General features: G+C 39.5%; 1 protein-coding gene across 1 annotated transcript in view; it reads right to left on the reverse strand.

Annotated features, from left to right (window-relative positions):
- The window catches only part of PUM2 (pumilio RNA-binding family member 2), a 58,699-nt gene extending 53,100 nt beyond the window's left edge, over positions 1-5,599 (reverse strand). The window contains exon 1 of the mRNA XM_010002376.1: positions 5,265-5,599. The gene's annotated coding sequence lies outside the window, so the exon portion shown is untranslated. The remainder of the gene's footprint in view (positions 1-5,264) is intronic.
- Between the last annotated feature and the right edge of the window lie 401 nt (positions 5,600-6,000).

Below are 6,000 nucleotides of genomic sequence, written 5' to 3' on the forward strand. Positions count from 1 at the left end.
TAATTTATATCCTTTTGTTTATAGCAGCACTATCCTTCAGAAGCTTTGAAAAGGCTGCTGCAATTGGAGCATTTCTCTGGCATTCTTTTTCTTATCAACTCTTTGTTTCTCCAGAATCTGCCAAAGGCTCTAGCAGATCTAGCTGCAGGACTGGCCTGTTTTCATCATCAGTTTCTAACCTTTTCCTTCTACAGGAGGCAGGAAGAGCAGAAGCAGCAAACAACATGCTAAAATTCAGAACCTGACACATTTAGCCTAAATTGCTGACAGGTTTAAGTACTTTTGTCCTTAGGGGAAGAGGTAGCTGGGGCAGACAGGGGAAAAGGCAGGACAAAAAGCTTGGGCAATAGCACACTGCTGGAGCTCTTCTTCAGCTCTTGAGAAGAACATTTGCAAGTACTTTAAGAAAATATATCCTGAGCTTCCCAAAAACCTTGTCTCTGTAACTCCAAATATTATGGACTGACTGCTGATCACTAAACCTTTGTATCCTAGACAATTCTTCATTAAGAAAGTGACGTGATAAACAGATCACTGACAAACTAATCTGCAGCCCTATGGGGGTGTGAACAAACGGATGATGCCACAGTAGATAGAGCTCTTCCTCAGATGCTGTGCTATCAAAGAGCTCAAAGGGCTTTATTGGTCTTGAAGGAAAGAAAAAACATAAAAAAATCCAAGTGAGATAGTTAATATACTTAGTTCTTTTGCCTTTATAACTCTTTTAAATATTAAATATTTTAAAGGAAGATGAATGAGGAATGGTTTCTTCTAAATTATGTTTATACTTAATTCTGTCAGTCACTGACTAGATGCTCACTGCTCTTTTAATACGAAGGGTGAAACTGTGAGCCCACTGACTCAAACTGCATTTTTGGCTTTGACATCTTGTATGGAGGAGCTGAGCATGCATTACCTGTCAGCTGGGATACCATCTCTCATGAAAGAGAGAGCTCCTCTAGCCTCTGCCCTCCCTTATGCTGCCAATTATTCTGTATAGCCTCCCTTTCTGCCTGCCAAGTAGTTCAACTTCTTAAAGTTTTTAATCTATAAGTAGTTGCTGCCCTTCACTTCAACTTTCTGTTGCTACAGCTGAAGCAATCTTAGACACAAACACTATGTGGACATTAACACTATCACATGGTTCTGTGTTTCTTATTCTGAAATGTTCTGTGAGCCACTAATATTAAAGTGAGTGTGGATAGCTTATTTAGACACTGTCAAGCACACACTTACCAAACACGCGTTTCTGCATCTCAACTACATGTCGAATTCCATTCAGTTGTGGTATGTTTGAACTTCCTGCTCTTAAGTATGTGTGGCACCTGAAATTCTTCCATCACAATCTTGGTAATTTCCAAATCAACATATATTAAGCCCCAGTACTACCACAGAACTGCAGCTTAACCCACCTGATCTTTCCCTGTGGTATCAATGGCCTCTAAGACTACTGTGTATTAATATAAAACAGAACATTTCAGTTGGAAGGGACCTTCTAGTCCAACTGCCTGACCAAAAGATAAAGCATGTTATTAACAGCAGGAACTGCCTTCCAACTACTGACACTTCACTGATAACTCCCGTAGTTCATTTCTCAATAAACCCTTACGAGGGACACTGACAAGCAATTCATCAGTCCTTTAACCAGAGTAAAAAATTAAGTATCTTACTATACAAATAATTACTAAAGATATTATCTTGCCTTATGTTTACTAAGACGTCCAGTTCTTCTGGAGACATTTCAGTTGGCTTTCAGAAGACCAAGATAAAGTTTTCCTCATCTTGCCAGGAAGTCATTACTTGGAACCAATCAAGTATATTTATTAACATCATATTCTGACTGTTGCTCAATTTCTTTAGCGTTTCAACTATAAAGATGCTTCAAAATCCATCAGTGATTCCAGCTAAGTTGATCTGTTAAAACCAAATTGCTCACAACAACTCCTGTTTCAACTCACTTCTACCCACCCCTCAGAGTCAGTCAAAAGAATCAGGCATCCTCTGGTAGGGAAGTGAACAAAAGGCTTTTCCATTCTATGTTTACTTGAATAAACCTGTTAAGGCCCCAGGCTTATGTGAGTTTCTTGCCAGAAGACCAATAGGGCTTCCCAAGATAATTTAAGTAATCCTTATTTTCAATAAATCAAAGTTTATTTTTGTGATTATTTTTGCTAAAATCCCAGCTAAATTTAGAACTTCCTATTTTTGTATTTTACTTTCTATGCATTTAAAGCTCCTAGAGAATCAGTGGAGCCAGAGCTCCATTGTCTTCACCAAAAAAATGCTTCAGTCTTGGCATATTTATCTGTAATAAGTTTTTATTACTTTGGCATTATCTTGCATTTTTTTAACTGCATTATTACATGCTGAAATTCATATAAAATCCATAGTTTCAAGATATGGTTAGATAATGTATGTTAAATCAAAGATGTCTGTATCTTAATTTCTACTTCTTTATATATATAAAAAAATAAAAAACAACCTGGGGAACTGGCTCTAGGTGGTCCTGCTTGAACACGGGGACTGGACCTCCAGAGGACACTTCCGACCCAACTATTCTGTGACATTTATCACTGTATCATATCTATTAATTTTCTTTTCAATTTTTCTCTAACTGCATAAAAAATTCTCTATTTCATAAATTAACCTTTACAGAGGTTGCCTATTCAATACTCACAGAACATAATCACAACTAAATTTCCACAGTTTGCACAACTTTAGATTTTAAAAAACCCATTTCTTTAGTACTTGTAACTCAAGAGTTGTCCTTAAAAAAACCAACAACCAATCCCAAACCAGTAACTTAATAAAATCCCCAAAAAACAGTGGTACACAGAGAACACTCAAATAAAAGGAATTAAATGGAGAAGACTCCTGATCTGTACTTGGTTTCTGTTAGTTCATATTGATAAGGAAGAATGGGAACAGTGAAAAATGGCAGAACATAAAGGCAGCACTGGTAACAATAAACTGGAAAACACTATTTTCACACACAGCAAAGTCAGAGTAGCTTCCCCCTTCAGTAAATCTTCATAATGTGTAAAATCACTCCAGCACTTAAAAAAATAAAAGTAGTTCCCCTGCATCCCCAATTCAAGTTACCAGAAAACACACAAAATTCATAACATTTACCTGCTGGAGGAAGGCAGAAATATATTGATGGACATAACTGATGATTAAACAAACCTGCTGATTAAGACACAGCTCTAATTTCCACTGAGGATGGAAAGCAGGTGGCAGAAGAGAGATGCCACTGTTACTCATAATTTACTTAGCAGTGAATAATTTTATCTACACAACATCCCAGCCTTGGGAAATGCTGGTGATAATCAGCACCCTTGCCTTTTCATACTCGGGAAGCGTGTCCAGCAGACAAGCTTCTGTGTAGGTGTAACACAGAATTTGACACAGCATGAAGCAGGATGCCAGGAGGCATTCCTTATTTTGTAGACCAACGTAAGAGAAAGAAAAAGAGTAAAACAAGGGAAAAAATACCAAAAGAAATTAAAGAATGGGAAAAAACAGATGATGGAAAAAAACCACAACAGATATTGCTGCTTTTAAGGTTAGCAAATTTTGTGTATTCACATTTGCTCTAATATGTACTTTTTTTTTTTTTTAACACATTCCCCCACTCCCTGGGAAAGTGTAAAAAGTTCCTCATGAACTTAAGTGTGTCATATTACAAGAGTCTTGGGGAAAACAGCCATTCCTATCTGAAATTCACAGTGAATGCCTTTAAAGAAAAATTAAGAAGCTGTATCAATTAACATTTGGGGGTAAAAATTTAAAACTGGGTATTTTTTTTCTTCTAGGTTACTATCTGCCAAAGGAGAAAGTTAAGTTTTGATCTATACTGAATTCTACTATTTCTGTTTTACCTGAATAAAATTATGGGGTAAGGAACAGGCTGGATGGTTGCACTCAAGAAGTAGTGATCAATGGCTCCATGTTCAGATGGAGACCTTTGCCAAGTGTTCCCCAAGCGTCAGTACTGGGACCAGTGCTAATGAACGTCTTTGTGGGTGACATGGACAGTGGCACTGAGTCCACCCTCAGAAGCTTTGCTGGCAGCACCAAACTGTGTGGTGCAGTCAACAAGCTGGAGGGAAGGGATGCCATCCAGAGGGACCTTTACATGCTTGAGAGGTGGGCCTGTGCAAACTGCATGAAGTTCAACCAGGCCAAGTGCAAGGTTCTGCACCTGGGTTGGGGCAATCCCAAGCACAGATACAGGTTGGGTGGAGAATGGATTGAAAACAGCTCTGAAGAGAAGGTCTTGGGGGTGATGCTGGACAAGAAGCTCAAAATGAGCCAGCACTGTGTACATGCAGCCCAGAAAGTCAACTGTGTCCTGGGCTGCCTCAAAAGAAGCGTGGCCAGCAGGACAAGGGAGGATTCATTCTCCCCTTCTACTCTGCTCCTGTGAGACCCCACCTAGAGTGCTGTGTCCAGTTCTGCAGCACCCAACATAAGAAAGACAGAGCTGACTGGAAGGAGTCTAGAGGAGGGCCATGAAGATGAGTAGAGGACTGGAGCACCTCTGCTTTGAAGACAGGCTGAGAGAGTTGGGACTGTTCAGCCTGGAGAAGAGAAGGCTCCAGGGAGACTTTACAGCAGACTTTCAGTATCTGCAGGGGCTACAGGAAAGCAGGGGAGGGGCTGTTTACAAGGGCTTGTGGTGAGAGGACAATGGGTAACAGATTAAAACTGGAAGAGAGGAGATTTAGGTGAGATATTAGGAAGAAATTCTTTAGTGTGAGGGTGGTGAGACACTGCACAGGTTGCCCAGGGAAGTTGTAGCTGCCCCATCCCTGGATGGGGATTTGAGCAACTTGAGCTAGTGGGAGGTGTCCCTGAACTAGATGATCTTTACTGTCCCTTCCAACCCAAACCATTTCGTGATTCTACTGTACCTGCATGTATAAGGAAGACTGTGTGCTAAATACACATCACTTCTCATGAAGGCTACCAGACACTAGTCTCTTTTCAAACTAAACCAGTTGTTTTGCATAAATTCAAACCTAATGATTCAGTGGTACACTGATAAAAGAATAAGTACTCACAGATATATGAAAGGCTTACAGGTTAAATGAATGATTCAAACACAACAGATCAAAATTTTATGCAGCTTCATTTATAACTGCTTTAACAAAATTAACTCAAGGTTCTAGAGTCTGGGTTACTACAAGCTTTGAGATTTCTTGAACGTCTGGTTTCAACACAAAACACAGGAACTGTTTCAATGAAAAACAAATACCTACTGTACTAGCTCTATAAATGCTACTTCCTGTGGGCCAGTGGTGTTTGCTGGCGAAGGCACCCAAACACTCTCAAGCCTGTCTCTGGGAGAAATACCAACTGTGTCCTCATCCTGAGAACATCAGCTGAGGAGTACCCGCACAGTGGAAGATACTGCAGCTGCAGGGATGGTGTTTCCACCTGATTTTGGCCCTGATGTCGCTCCAATGACTGTTCCAGCTGGGGAAACCCCTGCTCCAACCCCACTGGCTTCCTGACCAACGTTTGCATGCATCATTTTTCTGGTCTCCTGCCAGGCCACTTCATTCATGCCTAGGAGAACACATGGAATGCTCATTCCACACAGACACCTAAAAGAAAAGTCTTGAGAACACAAAAGGCCTTCCCACATAGCTTTATATATGCAGTACTTAAGATTTTAAAAAAAAAGAATAAATCCCAGCTATATAAGAATAATATCCATTGTAAAAATGCTTACTGATTTTAAAAATTTAAATACCATTACCAAAAACCAGGCTTCTACCACATTTTTTTACAAAACAATGTATTAACATGGTAGAGTTCCATACATTATAAATGCTTGCCAACATACTTCCCTGCTAAAAACAATCAAAATATAATTTTCAACCATAATGGTGGTTCTTTATTTTACATTATTCCTCTATATGATGTGTAAAACCACTACTTCTGTCATACTGCTATGTCTGATTTTATACATTTGTAGACATTGTAATGAAG

Source organism: Chaetura pelagica, unplaced genomic scaffold, assembly GCF_000747805.2.
Source record: "Chaetura pelagica isolate M959 unplaced genomic scaffold, ChaPel_1.0 scaffold46, whole genome shotgun sequence".
Classification (NCBI taxonomy): domain Eukaryota; kingdom Metazoa; phylum Chordata; class Aves; order Apodiformes; family Apodidae; genus Chaetura; species Chaetura pelagica.